The sequence below is a fragment of the Apis florea genome, unplaced genomic scaffold (assembly GCF_048593485.1).
Source record: "Apis florea isolate Af1SG1 unplaced genomic scaffold, ASM4859348v1 contig_1615_pilon, whole genome shotgun sequence".
NCBI classification, from domain to species: domain Eukaryota; kingdom Metazoa; phylum Arthropoda; class Insecta; order Hymenoptera; family Apidae; genus Apis; species Apis florea.
Genome location: NW_028256416.1, coordinates 3,714,037 through 3,730,895, shown reverse-complemented (window position 1 = coordinate 3,730,895; position 16,859 = coordinate 3,714,037). Strand labels below are relative to the sequence as shown.

Genomic DNA, 16,859 nt, shown 5'->3' with positions numbered 1-16,859 from the left:
CTAGGAAATAACGAAAAGGAACCGGTTGTAAATCGGTTTCGGTTCCTAGATTCATTTTCCTGGAACTTCTCACGCGCGGTTTGCTCTACGATACGGTGATTTTAGCGGGGAATGAATTGTGTTTTTAAGATTAACGGGACCGCTCCTCGGACAGTCAGCCTTGTTAACCGGTATTTGCTTAGCTAAGAAGTTAGAGTGAACGTTGGTGACCGGCCGGGAAAGATGAAAAATCGTTTCGTTGGGCTGCGAGCCGAGGAGGAATTATCGAAGCAACGTCTCCACCGTCTCGATCAATCGTAGATTGGAGAAATTTTTTTCCACGTTTTCGTGGACAACGACTCGCTCGTTCGATCCGCGGGATCGTGACTTATCGACGCGTCTCCACGCATCCCTCCCTCCATACGAAACTGCTTTTCTCCCACTGTTGGCGCGAGATCCTGATTGAAAATGGACTTGAATACGTACAATGTTGTTTCCTATGTCGTCGAGTAAGCTAGAAGGTAAGAAGAGGTAACGGGGTTGGGAGAAGTCACGCGAGACGAAACGAGGCAGTTAAAACGGGAAAAGGGGTGGAAACCGGTGGAAAATTGCGGGGAAGGAAACGTGATTGCGAACACCGTGAAAGAAGAAAGACGTTTCGAGTGTACACGTAATCGCGAGAGTAACGCGATTGGACTGAGGATGAAGTAGCAACGACATCAGAAACCGAGGTGGAGGAGGAAGAAGAAAAAGAAGAAGAAGGAGAAGAAGAAGAAGAAAACGAAGAAGAGGAGTAAGATGAAAAAGATGGGGGAAGAAGAGGAAGAAGACGAAGAGAAGGAGGAGAAAGAAGGAAGAAAATGAAGAGAGAAGTGTTGGGGAGGCGGGGGCGGGGGAGAGGTTCACAATAGCTCAACTCTGGAATGAGGAAGTCTCGTACGAGACGACACCGCGGGAATACTAAAGTCTGGGTTACTAATAGTTGGTTACTTGGCGTATTCCAGCCTCATAGCTTCTCGCGAGGTGGAGCTTCTCGGGATCGTGGTTGTTGGTGCGCCGAGTAACTTTGTATCGGCGCCATTTCTGCACCGGGGATCGTCGCTGGATCTCGTCTCCGCTTCTTCTACTTTCCCGCGACTCGAACTTTTGGGAACGAAACCCGCGGCTCCTCCTTTGGACCGCGGATCAATCAACCTCGGTCGTGTTAATTTTCGATTCCTCTCTTTCCACTGTTTTCCCTCGATCGAACGAAATCGTTCGCTCGGTTTCGTGTTCTTCGATCACTTTCCTATTTCTCCCTCTTTCTTTCTTTCTTTCTTTCTTTCTTTCTTTCTTTTTTATTCTCTTATTAATTCGAATCTCTCAATCGCAGCGTTAACGGCTTCGTCTCCGTTGCACAACGAGCGATAAATTCCCGGGAAGAGAATTTCACTTTTGACCAGCCGATGTTCGGCAGCATGACGGCAGTAAAAATCTTCTCCCCGTTCGTTTCTCGAAACTCAAGCGTTTATGGACTGTCACTGGCCTCCGTCCGTCCCCCTGGCTATTTTACTACATAGTTAGCGGTGTGTTTCTATTCGCCGGCAAAAAAGTAACGCGCGGGTTACGGGTAAATCCGTGCGAGAAGTATCCCGTTAATCTGACAAGTAATGGCGCATCGGTACGTTATATATCGCGGCCCATAAATCACCCGCGTATAAATCGTTTAACATAACAACGTTGGATGATAATATGCACGTGTACCGGAGGGGAGGTGACGGAATATTTTCGTATTCCGGAGAAGGAGGGACGACTATTTTTGAGAATTTCTCGGCGGATAGGAGGAGAACGCGGAGGAATGGGGAGCGGAGAGGGGAGAGCAGGTGGGATTCCCTGGTATTATTAAATCAACGTTCATTCCGGTATTTGTCAAAGTATTTCCCAAAAGTTTGGCGGGCAAAACGCGATCTTTTTTCTCGACAATTTTTTCTTTACGAAGATCGCTTGTTTATCGCGCCACGAGGGATTAATCTGGTGGAGGACGATCGTCTCGAACGATCAACAAGCTTAGAAACGATCACACGCGCGTGGTTAATCGGACCACGTATATACTTCTTCCATATATAAATATTTCTTCTCCCTTCTTTTTCTTTTTTTTTTTTCGCGATTAAGCGGAATTTATTCTTTATCGTGGCGCGATCAAAGGTCAAGCCTGTTTAAAATATCGGCCGCGATCACACATTCCGCGAAACGATGACGCCCGACTGTTCGACGATTCATGAATTAGCAACGAGGACACGCGGACCGCCGTCTCCCTCCGCCGTCTCCATCGAATTTCGCAATGAAAGAAATCGAGAACTCGGAGAATCGGGACGCCGATATTTAAAAGAGACGTTTTATACGATGCATTCGGTTTTTGCCGCGTGATCGGCGATTGACGATACAGAGATAGCGCGTATCCTCGCGTATGTATCCACGGCCCGCGTGGCTGGAAATGTTGGAATGCGAATAACCGATATCGGCGATATCGGTAACCAAGATCCGAGCAGCGCGGTATGTGGGCGGTCTTTTGCTTTAAACGCGCGAAACGGTGTCAATTGGACGGATGAAAAAAAATGTATAGACGATAAGCTTATTTATCATTCCCTCGAGTGATACATTCGATTCACATCAATTTATTCCTCGATGGAATATTTTTCTTGGATATTCGTCTCGTCGTTTCGTTTTTCGTTCCCTCCGTCGAAACCGAGAGAATTGGATCATCGCGAGCATGCGATAGGTCGCGAGCGCTGCACCGGGCGGCCGTCCATTAAATCAGTTTATATCGATCATCGATGAATTGGTGGCTCTCTCTCTCTCTCTCTCTCTCTTTCGTCTTCCAACTTTTTTCTTTCCCGTTGGCCGGGTCAGGAGGACTTCTCCTTCTCCTCGCGGTGGTCGGAGACCATGATCGGCGATCCGGCGTAAGAGAGGTCAGAGCAAAACAGGTGAATCAGACTTTTAAAGAGATTCGCCCTTGGCCCTCGTCGTGGCGGGATGATTCGCTTCGTTAAGTCGATTGTGCTTCAATCTGGCCTGCTAATATGCGAGATCCCGGCCCAGACGCGCTCCCGCGCCGCGCTATCATCTCTCCGTCCTGCCCTCCGCTCGCGCTGACCTACATGCCCGTCCAAAATAATCCGACACTGCCGGCAAGACCTTAACCGCGACCCCTGCTGGAACGGATCGAGGAATAAACCTTGTGTGCGGCTGCAATCGCTGCAATCGTGCGACCAACCCCTTTCCTGCCCGTCCCCTCTTAAAATCGATCCTCGATCGAGTACCGATGCATCGGTCCATCGCTGCATCGTCGCTTCTTTCTTTCTTTCTTTCTTTCTCTCTTCTGCGATTCGACGGATCCCCAAAAATAAATTTTATCGCGATATTTTATCGCGATTGTGCAAAGACGAGAACGAAGGTTAATTGGTAAATTTTTAACGCGGCTTTTTAAAGCTTTCGCGTGGAAAATTTTCCATCTGTGAAATCTTTCGATCGTTGGAAGGACGATTTGGAAAAACGCGATCGAAGAAATCGTCTATCGCGGTTAAAGAGATCGAAATCGCGATCGAGAACGTGATTCGGGCGAGCAAAGATTAACAACGTTTCAAGGATGTCACCTCGACCGTGGCTCGGTGCATTGAAAATTGAAAGCGTCGGGGCACGTGATTGGCTCGTTTAAGAAGTAGCGAGTTACACGGCCGAAATGATTCGACGCTGCAGGCCAGACCTTAACCGTGACCCCTGGTGGAGTAGCCCGAAGGGCAAACCTCGTCGTGAGATTTAAAACCAATTGACGAGACGCATCAGTCGTGCAAACAGCTATTTCGTACGTGCATACTCGCCACCTAATTCGTGATCAATAGCGTGCGACACATGACACATGGCTAGTTTTTTAGCCCCCGCCTCCTTTTTAAAAAAGGAAAAAAAAAGAAAAACGCGATCGTTCGATTCGAGGATCGCGCGAATTGATTTCTCCATTCTCTCGGTATCGCTTAGTACGAGCGTGTTTATATATATATATATTGTATTTACGTATGCATGTATGTATGCATGTAGATCGTTGATCAGGATACGGGCGAGGACGCCGTTTCTTTTCTTCGCGTTTCCTAGTTCAATGCACTTTTATGTTAATAATCAATCGTATCGCAATCGCGTATCGCGAGAGTTGCGCAAGCCATTTTATCGGTGGATGGAAAGTGGGGTATTAATATGGAAAAATGTTGTAATTCAGAACGAGTATGTACCACGCCTATCGACGACGACGAGTGTGTAATACGATGCCCATTTAAATTCACGCTAATTTATTAACGAGAAAGTCGGGTATACCCGAGTCGAGGCGATCATTGTTCTGACATCCAACAACGTGACAAATGTCGCATTCGTGATTCAACCTCGTTGAAAAACAATTATTCCTCGAACGAATCCCTTTCCTCGATAAAAAGGAGGAACGTTAATTCGTTATCTACGGATCTTACGTTGGAAAGTAAAAATTGCGGGAGAGAAAGGGGAAAAAAAAAAAAAAGAAAAAGAAAAAGAAAGAAAAGGACGAGAAGAAAAATAGAGTCGTAATGGATGGAAGGTTAATAAAGCGGTTGGATAATACAAGTTTCGACCTATCGCTCCGTAATAATTCCTCGTGCATATCCGCGCACCTATTCGATATTCAATGACGCGATATTCAAGTATCGATTCTTCGAAGTTCGGCAAGCCAGCCAAAGGAGGAACATGGACGGGTGTGGCCGAGGAGTGCGTACATCGATCGGCACTTTAACCTCGACAGGAAAGCACGCTACTACGTTTCTACGCGGCGGCGGCTAGGAGGAGGGATCCCGGTGCAACCGTCGGCAACAGGATCCTCGAATGTCGTTCTTTCCTCTTTCATCCAAAAGGGAAGCGTTCTCGAACGCTACCCTTTCCTTACCACCTGCTCTCGTCACGCGCACGTCTCTCGTAAGTTTCGAATCACGTCCCTCCTTCTATCCACGCTATCCGTTAGAACGGAGCGCGATTGGAAGCGCGTCGCGAATAATTTTCGCGAGAAGACGAGAGGAGGAAAAGAGGAGGAAGAAGAAAAGAAAGAAGAGGCGAAAGGAGAGGAGGAAATGATCCGCGTTGGTCGTTGTTATCGCGGGACGCGAAACAATCGAGAGGAAGGAAGAAGGAGAGGAGCGGAGAGGTGAAGGAGAGAAGGCGAGCGTGAAAGGGCGAGGCTGAAAAGGGTGGAGCGGCGACGGGAGACGTAGAGGCAGGCAGCGGTGTGCATCTGGGGAAGGCGGTAGGGCAAGGGCTTAATGGTGGAAGAAGAAGGTTTAGCGTGGCAGTGGAGCAACGAGCGACGATGCTGGAGGACGCGACGCGGTCGAAGGAGGTGTACACTCCCTTTGACGAGAGGAAAGGAGGAGGAGGAGGAGGAGGAGGAGAGAGAGAAGTCTCTAGGACTAGGGCGAGGGCGAGAGCCAGGAGCGGGAACAAGGTCGTCGAAATTAATGCGGGGAATCCAGTGAATCCGGGTGGATCGGGTTGCTCGTCGTCGTCGTCGTCGTCGTGTCGTCGTCGTCGTGGCTCGTTTTGAGTTTTTTAGTTCTCGAATTTAATCCAAGAATGGGGGAGAATGGGGGACATTGAAAGCGGTGGATCTCGTCTAGACGGTCGGTGACGTCACGAGACAAGGTCGACCGTCGCTCTATCCACGGCGCAGCACCGCTTTTCTATATACAACACGCCTATATCCTTCCTCCTCTTCGCGTTTCGCTGTCCCGCTCTACCTCGCCCCCTAGCCAATCCTTCTTCTTTCGCTCTTCCTTTTCGTCTTCTCTCTCTCTCTCTCTCTCTCTCTCTCTCTCTCTCTCGCCGCAGCAAGAGGGGTGGCGTACCAGGCCTTAAACGTCTTTCCATGGAACCCTGCTAGCTGGACCAGTTGGACTAGGAATCGGTCCGATCTTGTTCCTTGCCCGAGCATCGTGATCGATGTGCCTCGCTGGGGATGTTGCCCATCGCCCATCGAGCTTTTATTCCTTCTTAGGGAGGGCTCGTCGCTTCGTAGCCACGATTTTTTTGCAATTTAAAGATTTATCGATCTCTGTTCGAATATTTATTGGGAAAACTTTTTTTTTTTCCTTTCAATTCGATCGACTTTTTTTTAATCATCATCAGATTATTTTTACTTCTACCCACTTCGATTTCGATTCGTTCCTTCGCGATATCGTCGAAGAACGCGTGAAACCGCCCTTTCCATGTCGTGTCAAAGGTTAAACGGTATTCTCGGAGCTTTGCTGCATATCCGCCGATGTTCGGCTTAAAATACTCTCTCGGCCGATTAAGATTCCATCCGAAATTCCTCCGAGACGCATTCGTTTCCCGCGTTTTCTGTCACCAAGAAGCCAAGGCTGCTTTATCTCGTCCGGAAATCAGTAGCCCCGGTTTGGACTTTGGTCAAGATGGACGGCGTTCACGTTAAGATCTTTGCGGCTCTCTCTCTCTCTCTCTCTTCTCTCTCTCGCAACCGCGTCGAACGAATAATATCTGAATTCCTTACATAGAGGCATAGCCAATCGGGCTCATCAATAATTCAGCGAGCTCGACCGACCGAGAAATTCGAAAACAAGGCGAAAACAGCTGGCCAATCGCGTCACCCGCTACAGGCTTCCTCACGAATTCGCCTCCTAACGAATCGTCCGAGAAGATGAATCAATCGAAACGCTTTTCATTCCTCCATCTCGCCTCGAATCGTTCCTTCGTTTCCTCGTATCGCCTCTTGCGCTACAGAAGATTCGCCACTTTGTTCGAACACTCATTGGAACGCGAGATTCAACAACGTATCCTCCTCTTTAATTCCTCGGACGAATGACATATTTTCCCCCCAACGTATCGATCGCGTAGTCGATTCTTGGCTCGGCCTGTAGGCGAAAAGAGGTGTCCTCGTGTGCCTTTGCTAATCGCATCAGACGCGTTACCCAACCGCTATAGGCATACGATTGAATTTCGATTTTTCTCACTCGATCCACAATAACGATCCGAACAAGAAGGGATATCGTCGTTGTGGTAAAAACGAGGCGAGGAGGCCGCCTTTCGAAACGGGGTCGATCGAATTTGTCTATTCGATCTGTCTCGATGCGTACACCTAACTTTCATGCATTTAAACATAGCCGACAGGATGCACATTTCAATGTCGAATTGAGGTTACGTTCTAAGCGGCGGCGGGGAGAGGAGGACGAGGAGGGGAAAATTCGAACGAATTTCGTTTCGTTCCGCCAATGACAAACGAAAAGGAAACGAATAGAAGGTAGAGATTTCAATCCGAGTTTCGACGATGCGACACGAGGATGGCAAGCGGCGACTAATTTACTAATTCAGAGGCATAATTGCCTTCTCGGAAGGGAAGACGAGAACGAAATATATATCGAGCCAGGGTCAACGGTACACCCTTTGCGTTACGCGTAAAGGTGGCGATTAATCAAGTTCGACCGTCTGCAAAAAATCTGAAATTCCAAAATTTACGACACCAGGTTTAACACGGCAATCCCAATCTTTTTACCCTTTCCCCCATGTTCACCGTGTTAAGCGACGCTTAAAGGGCACAGGTTTTACGTCGATCGAAATTGATGGAAGAAAGAGCGTGGATGTCGGAGTGGCGATCGTCTCGTCGCGATTACCCTTCGTGCGAGACGATCGGATCATGATCTCGGCGGCTCCACTCCTCTGATCAGCTTCGTTTGCTCTCCGATGAATAAGTTAATCGGGTTAATCCATACACGCCATTAAACGTTATGGACGCTTAATCACTTCCTTGTAGAGGGGTCACTGCTCTTCCTCGTTCCTCGCCCCGATAAAACGTTGCCGCGTTGGGTTAACGCTATTGTGCCGTTTAGAGATGATGGCGCGGAATACACGCATTTCGTAATTTCTGCCTCTCGCGCGCGAGCGTGAGACTGGCCGCGTTAGATTGGATCTAATTTTCCAATAGACCAGCATCGCTCCTACCATTTGCGCACCAGATCCCTCACTTGGACGGAATTCGCCGATAGAGATCTCTATCGTTCACCTGTTGATTTACGCTCCCCGACGTGATCCGCGTTTCGTCCACCTTCTCGCGCTCGAGGATCGAACTTATGTATCGCGGCTCACCGTGTTCGAACGCGTTGTAGATACGCGTTGTCGTTCACACCAATCGTTCGAGGACTCCTCGAAAAATTCTTATTGGCCGATCATATATTCTCATCGATACTTATGAATCGAGGCTTCGATTCATAACTCGTTGTGCAATCGACGACGGGACGGTGGTTAGAGATCTCGTATCGATCTATCTAGGCCGCGACGTCTCCTTTCGTTGGCGAGGAGGAGCGATCGGGTCCGGCCGATACGCAGCGATCGCAGCGATTCATCGTTTGGTTGGAGCGAGCGTAACATTTCGGTCAGGCGTGGTTGGGGATGGCCGTTTCGGGATTGCGTAACGGAATTATCGGCGGGAAACGTGGTGAAATGATTTAGCACGGTGGACGGTAATTAATACATGTGGATTGCGTCACGGGCAAGAAAGTTTGACGGGTTTTGGCTCGGGCTCGTTTCGTAATCGGGCAATGAAGATAACCGTCCGAAGGAGCCGGCCGAATTCACGAGCGAATTCTCCTCGATTCTCGCCCGATTCCTACGTATCTGGTGGAGCATCTTGCTCATTTGAAAATCATACGGTTGGCCGCGATGCGAATTATGCGCGGCGAAACGGCAAATGAATTCGTTTGAATTCTCGATAAGATGACGCAAGTACGAGCAAACGACCGGTGTTCCCGCTGCTGTGACTATCGGAGATAAGAATCTGAGACTCGTTATCGGTATTTGTGCTGCAGTTGGGCGCAAAAATATATCCGTATGCACCGTCCGGAATACCTTTGACCGCGATACATTTCTCGCTGCTCGCCTCGTCTCCTCTACCTTTTCTTTTTTTTCTTCTTCTTTTTCTTCTTCTTTTTCTTCTTCTTTTCATTCCCTCGATCTCGTCGTCTCGATTTACCGTCGCTGTTTCGAAAAATTCGAGAATCGTAAAGTTGAAGGGGAGAGAGAGAGAGAGAGAGAGAGAAAAAAAGAAGAAAAAAATTTGCACAACCGACTGCGCGCACGAATACGGTTCATCAATGTTTATCTCGGCGTGGTTGTCACTCGTCGAGATTCGATACGCATAAAATGGAACGAGGGAAGAAGGAGAAAAGAGTTCTCGCGAGGAGACCAAGAGTTTCGACGATTCGAGTCGGACGGACGTTTATCGTTTTTTATCGGGAGTCGAGGATTTTTTTTTTTTTTTCCTTTCCTACGGAGTCGAGTTACGAAAAAAATCATCAGCAGCATTCGGTATCGTTTTTGTTTTTTCTTTTCTTCTCTCTCTCTCTCTCTCTCTCTCTCCCCTGTTTTTTGTTTCTTCCTCTTCTTCGAGCGGAGAAAAAAACGGGATCTTCGATGACCGACTAAATTATCGGCAATCGTTTAAATTAGAGTGTTGCAGCGACGATAAGCTTGGCTCGTAGCTTGTGAAACGCGCGCAACGTGTTGCAAAACGCACACATCGAGAGATGGAAAGTGGTTGTGGGAGAGATGATAGCGGAGCGATGATACACCGTAAACCGTTATCGAGTCCAAAGTATTTTCGCGAGCGTAAAAATAGGTGGCGGTGGTGGTGGTGCATGCGTCGATGGGCGGGATGACTGTTCGATGCGCAGACATAATTGTTTCTGTCGCGTGTGCTTAATCGTTTTCATGCTTGCTCCAATGAACGTTCGTCTAGGTCTACGATGTCGTTCCTATCGATAAACAAATTAATTGTAGAGACGTCTACTCTAACTAATCTAAATAGGGGACAGGAATATTTTCTTCGCCCTTCTACACTGGTACCGTCCGTGAATCTCATCGGTCGCACAGATTTTAGAACAAAATGGATACGATACTCGCGTCCACACGATTTTTCCATTCGGTTATTCGTCTCATTCGAAAAGAAAGATAATAATTGTAGAGATGGATTGGCGAAAGATCGGAGAAAGTGAAGAAACATGTACTGGCGGGACGGGAGAGAAAAATTGCGAACCTTCGACAAGTGCAATGAAGGCAAGTGGACGACCAGACGATGTTGCAGGCCGCAATATGTGGGCCAGACAACAATAATTGTTCGACGTTTCCTGGTATATTATACCGCGTGTAATTGATACAGAGGAGCCGCCATTAATTCCTCCGTTGCGCGCTGCATCTATCTTTAACAGACCCTTCTCTCCAGTCTCTCCCGGCCGGCCGTTGCATAAATTTTCATTTGCAAAAATATTCCCCTTTGAACGGGCACGGTTTTCCTGGAAACTGATCCGGTTAATCCGATTCTTCCAATCGTTGATCGAACTCTCGAAATGGCGGTAAGAATCGCGGCACAGCCGATCTCTAGTAGCCCTTTCACTTGTGAGGAGAACGTGGCTACCCCTTACCACAAATATATACATATCGATATATTTCTTATAGAAGGTATCAAGGTCACGTTATCCTGACGAAGGTCAATCCCCATTCGTTACGGAATGCGGAGCATAACCCTTTCATTTATGTTAATAGGATTCACGTACAGGTTACCATTAAAAAAAAAAGAAAAAAAAAAGAAAGAAAAAACGCGGCCCTCCCTCCTCCTCCTAACAGACCTAAATATTTGGAATTTTCTTTTTCCTTTTTCTTTTTTTTTTCTTTTTTCCTTCTCCGATCTGCATTATAATGGACGGCGTAAATGCACGTGTTTCGCGAAACACATTGGAGAACAGGTATCGACGATATAGTTGGCAAAACGAGATCATTGAACGAACGAACGATCGAAGAATTTTGTTCCTGTTCTATATTCTCCTCGAATTAATCGCGCTTGCGCACGAGTGGATAGAAAATCGACGCGACCGATCGTTCGGCTTGACTTCCAAGAGCGTGTAAGTTTCTCAAAATCTTCATCTTACATCGTAAAAATCGAAGGGAAAAAGGGATTACACCAATCTGAGGGGGAGGAAGAAGAAGAAGAAGAAGAAGAAAAGCTCTTCGACCCTCCCCCTGAAAGAAGGGAAAGTTGGTGAAATACGATGTTCGTCCGACTGGGATCCACACCGTGGATTCCGTTCCTCGGTCTATACAAGATTCCGTGGACGGTGTTCGTATAACGGTACCGTCGGGTTCCTCGCACGTCGTGTCGCGTCGCGTCGCGACGCATACCTGCCGCCGCCGCCGCCGCCGTTCAATCGAGCGGAGGCCCCCGTGTGTCGATGCCTGGACGCGTGGTGTGGTGTGTTACGTCGACGCGTGTTGGCTGCGTTACGTGCGCCGGGATCCACGTATACATGTACGAGCGCATTTCGCCGCGGCGAGACGAGCTGAATGCCAATCGGCACGCGAACCATCGAGAGGACGAGAGAGAGAGAGAGAGAGAGAGAGAGAGAGAGAGAGAGAGAGACGAGGAAAGGATCATAAAGCTTATACTCGTTTTATTGCGAATATTTTGACTCGGTCGAGCATCGAGGCTCCGGCACGTGTTATCATTTGTTGCCGTTGTCGTCTTCATCGATGAGAGTGTCGCGATGAATAACTAAAATCGTGGTTCGCTAATATACCAGCTAACTTTTCGTGTGCGAGATTGGATCGAGAATCGTTTCTCGCTCGAATCTTAGGAATCTTCTGTATATTTTGTCGAATATTGCACTTTCTACGATCTTTCGTACGGGTTTTCGTCGCGTTGCGTATACTCGACGAATAATCGTTCGAAACGATCGAGTAAAATTCGCGTGAAATCGCCTCGAGATGGCGATACACCTGTTGTTCGACCGCACAACGCTTCCCTCTTCGCGTTAACACGTGCTGCCCTTGTGTCTCGCCGAAAAAATTCACCGCGCGGACCGAAAAGCGCCGATTCGCGGTGGTTTATAACGAGTCCATTCATGGATCGGGCGAATACGGCGTGCGTGATAATCGGTTGCACCGAGAAGAATCCATCGCGCGGATGACTAGCAAAGGACCATTGTACACGGTGGAAAGGAGGGAGGCATATTATACATCTCGGCGCATGCCCGCTTCGAAACGCTTTTTGCGCCTCGATTTTCCAGTTTCTCTCTCGGCCGGGAGAGAAAAATTGGAGGCAATTTCAGCGCCGTGGAACGCGGTGCACACTTTGTTCGCGTGTTATCCGAGCCGATTGGAACGATTCGCAGGTGCGAACGACCACGGCCGAGTATGCGAGAGTCGATCGAACAGCGTGTAGTACAAGTATCGAAAAAGATAATACATTTAAAGCGGGGATCGCGTTCGCCTTCGATTAAAATCACCGGCGAGCGCGTGCTATGCCATACAACGAACGTTTCTATTCATCGATGGGGAAGGGAAGTTGCAGTTTCATTGGGGCACGATAAAAGTACCGGATACAATATCTCTGGTAGAGAGATAGCGATCGAAACGAATCGAAACGAATCTTAATAATTGTGCACGATGATTAAAATTGTACGCTCGTATCGATCACGCGTTCCACATTTTGAAATGTTCGATAAATATTTCCCCGCTTTTCTTCTCAATTTCGAATATTCGCCATGTATTATTCTTCGCGTCCAAGTTCTTTTTTTTTTTTTTCCCCCGAGATTTACAACGAATAATACGAGTTGTTTGTACACGACACGCTCGACGGATATTCTTTAATTAATCTCAACTTGTCTCACCGATTCGGGAAAGACCGTCTCGTTACGGCCGATGTTACGTAAAGGTCCAAGAGTGGAATCCAAACTCGAATTTACACGGAAACTTCGAACGAAGGCGGTGAACGCGGTTCTTGCGGTTTGAAAAATACCGCAAAGGACAATATCGGTGATTACGAGTCGAACAAGCCGATTGGGAACAGAAAACGAAATTGAATTCCATTGCCGTACTATCGGAAGTAATTTGATCGTAGCTAGGAAGTCGCTTTTTCCTTTTCTACGCTTTCTATGGGAGGACTTTCATCGCTGAGTTTACCTTTGCGCGCGACCGCGAATTCCATCGTTCGTTCGTTTCGTTATTGCAGAGATAAAAAACAAAAAAAAAAAAATGAAAAAAAAAATACATGGAAACGAAGAACGGATAGGAGAGGAATTGCGTATAACCAACGCTCTATACTTGAACTGGAAATGGATCTCGATCGGTCGGACGGATCGTACCGTACAATTTACGGGTAAATTTTAAACGCAGGCACAATGTCCCGCAGCGATGAGCGTAAATAGCAAAGTTACGCGAGACCCCAGTCAACTTGTACGCGATGCTATGATCAGCGTTACGAGTTACAACGCTACTTTCACTCGAATTCTTCGCTTTTTTTTTTCTTATTTTTTTTTTTTTTCCTTTCTTTCTTTTTTCACGGCTGCTCTCTGAAACTGTAGGGGGAGGGAGAGGACTACTACTACTACTACTACTACTACTACGACTATTACTACTACTACCACTATCACCAGTCATGTATCGTCGTCCCGTTAAAACGGTCGGCACACGTACGTTTTCGTGGGCAAGCGCGTAGTTAAGAAGAAAGCGCAAAAAACGCAGCGGCGTTGGCAGAGCGGGATTGAAGGGCAGGAGGGGGGGGGGGCAGGATCTTTGAAGCGATCGAGCAGCTGCCAAGGATTCGGGTCCCGAACCCGCGGAGGGCCGCGTAAACGCGCATCAGGGACTCATTCCCTCGTCCGAGATTCGTCTGGAACGCAGAAGAAGAGGGGTGGGTAAGTAGGGTGAGAACGAACGATGATCGCGGAGGGGATGGGTGGCCGTGTGGAACAGCAGTCTGGCCGGTTGATTACGATGCCGAAACGAGTGGCGGGCCATCTCCACCAACCAGTTTCGGACAGTGTCTTCGACTCGAACGAGGCCTGTGCACAGAGAAACCCTCTCTCTCTCTCTCCCCCTCTCGCGGAGATACGCCACCAGGCTCTTTTGGCCGCGGTGTTGTGGTCGGACGAGGAACGACAGAGACACAGAGAGAGAGAGAGAGAATCGGGAGAAGGAGAAAGGTAAGAAGGAAAGCGTGGAAGAGGAGGAGGAGGAGGAGGCGCGCGCGGATGGATAGAGATAGAAAGAGGGAGAGTAGAAGCAGCAGAAGCAGCGGCACCAGCAGCAGTACCAGCAAGCAGAGCCAGCAGCGCAAGAAGAGACGACGGAGGAGGCGACAGCCGAGAGCTTAAGTTTCGGTTTCGTTCGTTTCGCGCCTGCTCCGCGTCGAACGGGAGCCGAGGAGAGTGAGCGCTGTGGAAAGAGAAGGAGAGGGAGGGAGAAAGATAGAGAGAGAGAGAGAGCGAAGAGCTGCACGATCGGACCGAGCGAGCGAAGGAGACGGAACGAGTTGGGAGAAGGAGAGAGTCGGAGAGACAGGAAAAAGGGGAGGAGGAGGAGAGAGAGAGAGAGGGAAAAGCGATTGGCGACGGTGGAGGCGGCAGGAGGGTGGAGAGAGGGCGAGTGCAACGCGGCAACCAGGGGGTGGAGAGAGAGGCGGCAGCCGAGGCGAACAGACTTCACCGGCGCTCTGCTCCCAATAACGACTCTCGCCCTCGGTCAGTCGCGCGCGAACCGCGGAGCCGCGAGCATCTCTCCGTTTCTCTCTCGCTCTGCTCTCGCCACGATACCTGCGTTTCGAGCCGCGTGCACGTGCGAACCCGCGAGAGCGCAACGGAGCGAGGGAGCAAGTGGACACACGCGCACGCACATACGCACACACACACACACACATACACGCGCTTCACGACCCGGTTATCGTTATCATTCGAATTTATTATTATTATTGTTGTTATTATTATTATTATTATCATTATTATTATCACTCGAATCGATCACTGCCAAATATCTCGGATAGGTGGTATCGTCGTCGACGGGTGGAAATCGATCGTGTCGTTTCTACACGTTTCTACACGGTATATATATATATGTATATGTATATTTGGAGAGACATGTCGGTGCTTACGGGGAATCGAAGCTAGCGGGTGGTTAGGTTAGGGCGAAGGAATGCCGAAGGGAAGAGAAATGGAACGGTGGACGACGAGTGTTTGAGGCCAGCTAGGAAGGAAAAGCTGGGGATAGGAGGATAGATTTCCGCGAGATTTACGGGGGAAGATTTACGAGGTGGAGGAAGAAGGCTGGTTGGTGACCGTCTCGATTCGATAAGCTCGAGCATAAGATACGTGCTCGAGGGCGAACTCGTAACTCGAAGTTATCTAATGGTGGAAACGGTCGTCGAGCGTGGTATCGACGTGATAATCGCGTCGCGAGTGGCATCCGGAGATACACGCAGCTGGTGATCGAGTGAGAGAAAAAGGCGGAAAGCGATCGCAACGAAAGGAACAACGACGAGACACCACGACGACGACGACGACGACGACGACGACGACGACGACGCATCGCGGAAAAGCAAAGTGACAAGCGGGAACGAGTGCGTGGTATATAAAAGTGCGAACTGGTGAAGCGACCGAGCGAGTTACCGGGCGGTTCGAGGCTGCCAGTGGCGCGCGGACCAAGAAGAAGAAGAAGAAGAAGAAGAGGAAGAAGAGGAAGAAGAAGAAGAAGAGGAGAAGAAGGAGGAAGAGGAGGAGGAGGAGAAAGAAGGGAGGGAGTGCAGCGAACACCATAGAGGACAACGCTGTTGCTATTTTCGAGCCCGCCAAATATCTGAGCGCACGGTGCTGTTCGCTGCTGTCTACGCTGGCCCTGCTACGCTCTTTCTTCGCCACCGTCCACGTTCCTCCAAAGCGCAGCGATTCTGCGCCGATGACGCATGGCCCTGACCAAACAGGGGGACAGAGAGAGAGAAAGAGCGAGAAAGAGCGTGAAAGAGAAGCCACATGTAGAGCGGGAGAAGGAGCGAGAGAACGGCGTGTATGACAGGTACGTTTCGACTTTTTGCCTTTTTGCAAAACCGCGCCGCGATCTCTTGACCTACGACGTATCTGTGCCGTGACCGTGAGCGCTGACACGTTTCTACGTTGGACGTTGACGCCTTTCGATTCGCGCGTCTCGATCATCCCTCTGGATTCACGACTCCTCCTCTCCGCCATCATTAGTTGATCGTTGATTTTAGAGTGAGGAAGGGGATCGTATATCGTAATCGTATAATTGTCATCATCTGTGTCATCCATGTATTTGGAATCGTTTGATATGCGTTTTATCGTTTTATAGGAACGTTTGAGAAACGAGAGCAAAGAGAAATATTCGAATTCGAAATAGAGACATCGTATATTCGATCGATTATTTTCTTAATAAAGATTCTCGTTCTCGCTTCGATTATGCTCGATGTAAAAAAAAGAAAGAAAAAAAAAAAAAGAAAGAAACATGAAGATTTCTTCACACTTTTCTTCCAGCCAGAAAGAAGGGAAATCTCGTTACGAAATTCTCCTCGTGTATTATCTCAAAAGTGACTTCGCTGCGGCCACCTTCGATTTCTTTCGGCTCGATGCGCTCGTAACGTTGCGCTTCGCGAATACGCTTCGAGAATCCTTGATAAAGCGAATTTGATCGAATTGGTGAAGAAATGCGGTCAAAGTTCGTTTTGAAACTCGGTCATAGACATTTTATCGCCTTTATACGACGTCGACTTAGCGTCCTCGATCGCTTGTTTATAAATATACGATCGATGTCTTGTTCGTTTTGCGCATGAAAATTAACGAGAGCTCGAATAAATATTTTTCGACGCTCCATTTGCTCTCGGCCGGCCATCCCCCCATCCCATCCCATTTTTCGATAAAACGTTATGAAGGAGCTCGGTAACGGTGTGGAAGAAGAGCGGGGGCAGAGGATAAAACGCGAGATTACGCGCGGTAAAAAGCTTTGAGAGAGCGTGGCCAAAGGGACGAGAGGGAATCGAGCGCAAAAATGACGTT

At 48.6% G+C, this 16,859-nt stretch overlaps 1 protein-coding gene and 1 long non-coding RNA gene across 4 annotated transcripts in view; both read left to right on the top strand.

The window, feature by feature from the left end:
- LOC147658832 (uncharacterized) overlaps window positions 1–16,859 on the top strand; it is an 83,066-nt gene that overhangs the window by 14,983 nt on the left and 51,224 nt on the right. The window lies entirely within an intron of this gene.
- The window catches only part of Oatp74D (Organic anion transporting polypeptide 74D), a 45,645-nt gene continuing 43,315 nt past the window's right edge, over window positions 14,530–16,859 (top strand). For both annotated transcript variants that reach the window (XM_086909381.1, XM_003690256.4), the window contains exon 1: window positions 14,530–15,867. The gene's annotated coding sequence lies outside the window, so the exon portion shown is untranslated. The remainder of the gene's footprint in view (window positions 15,868–16,859) is intronic.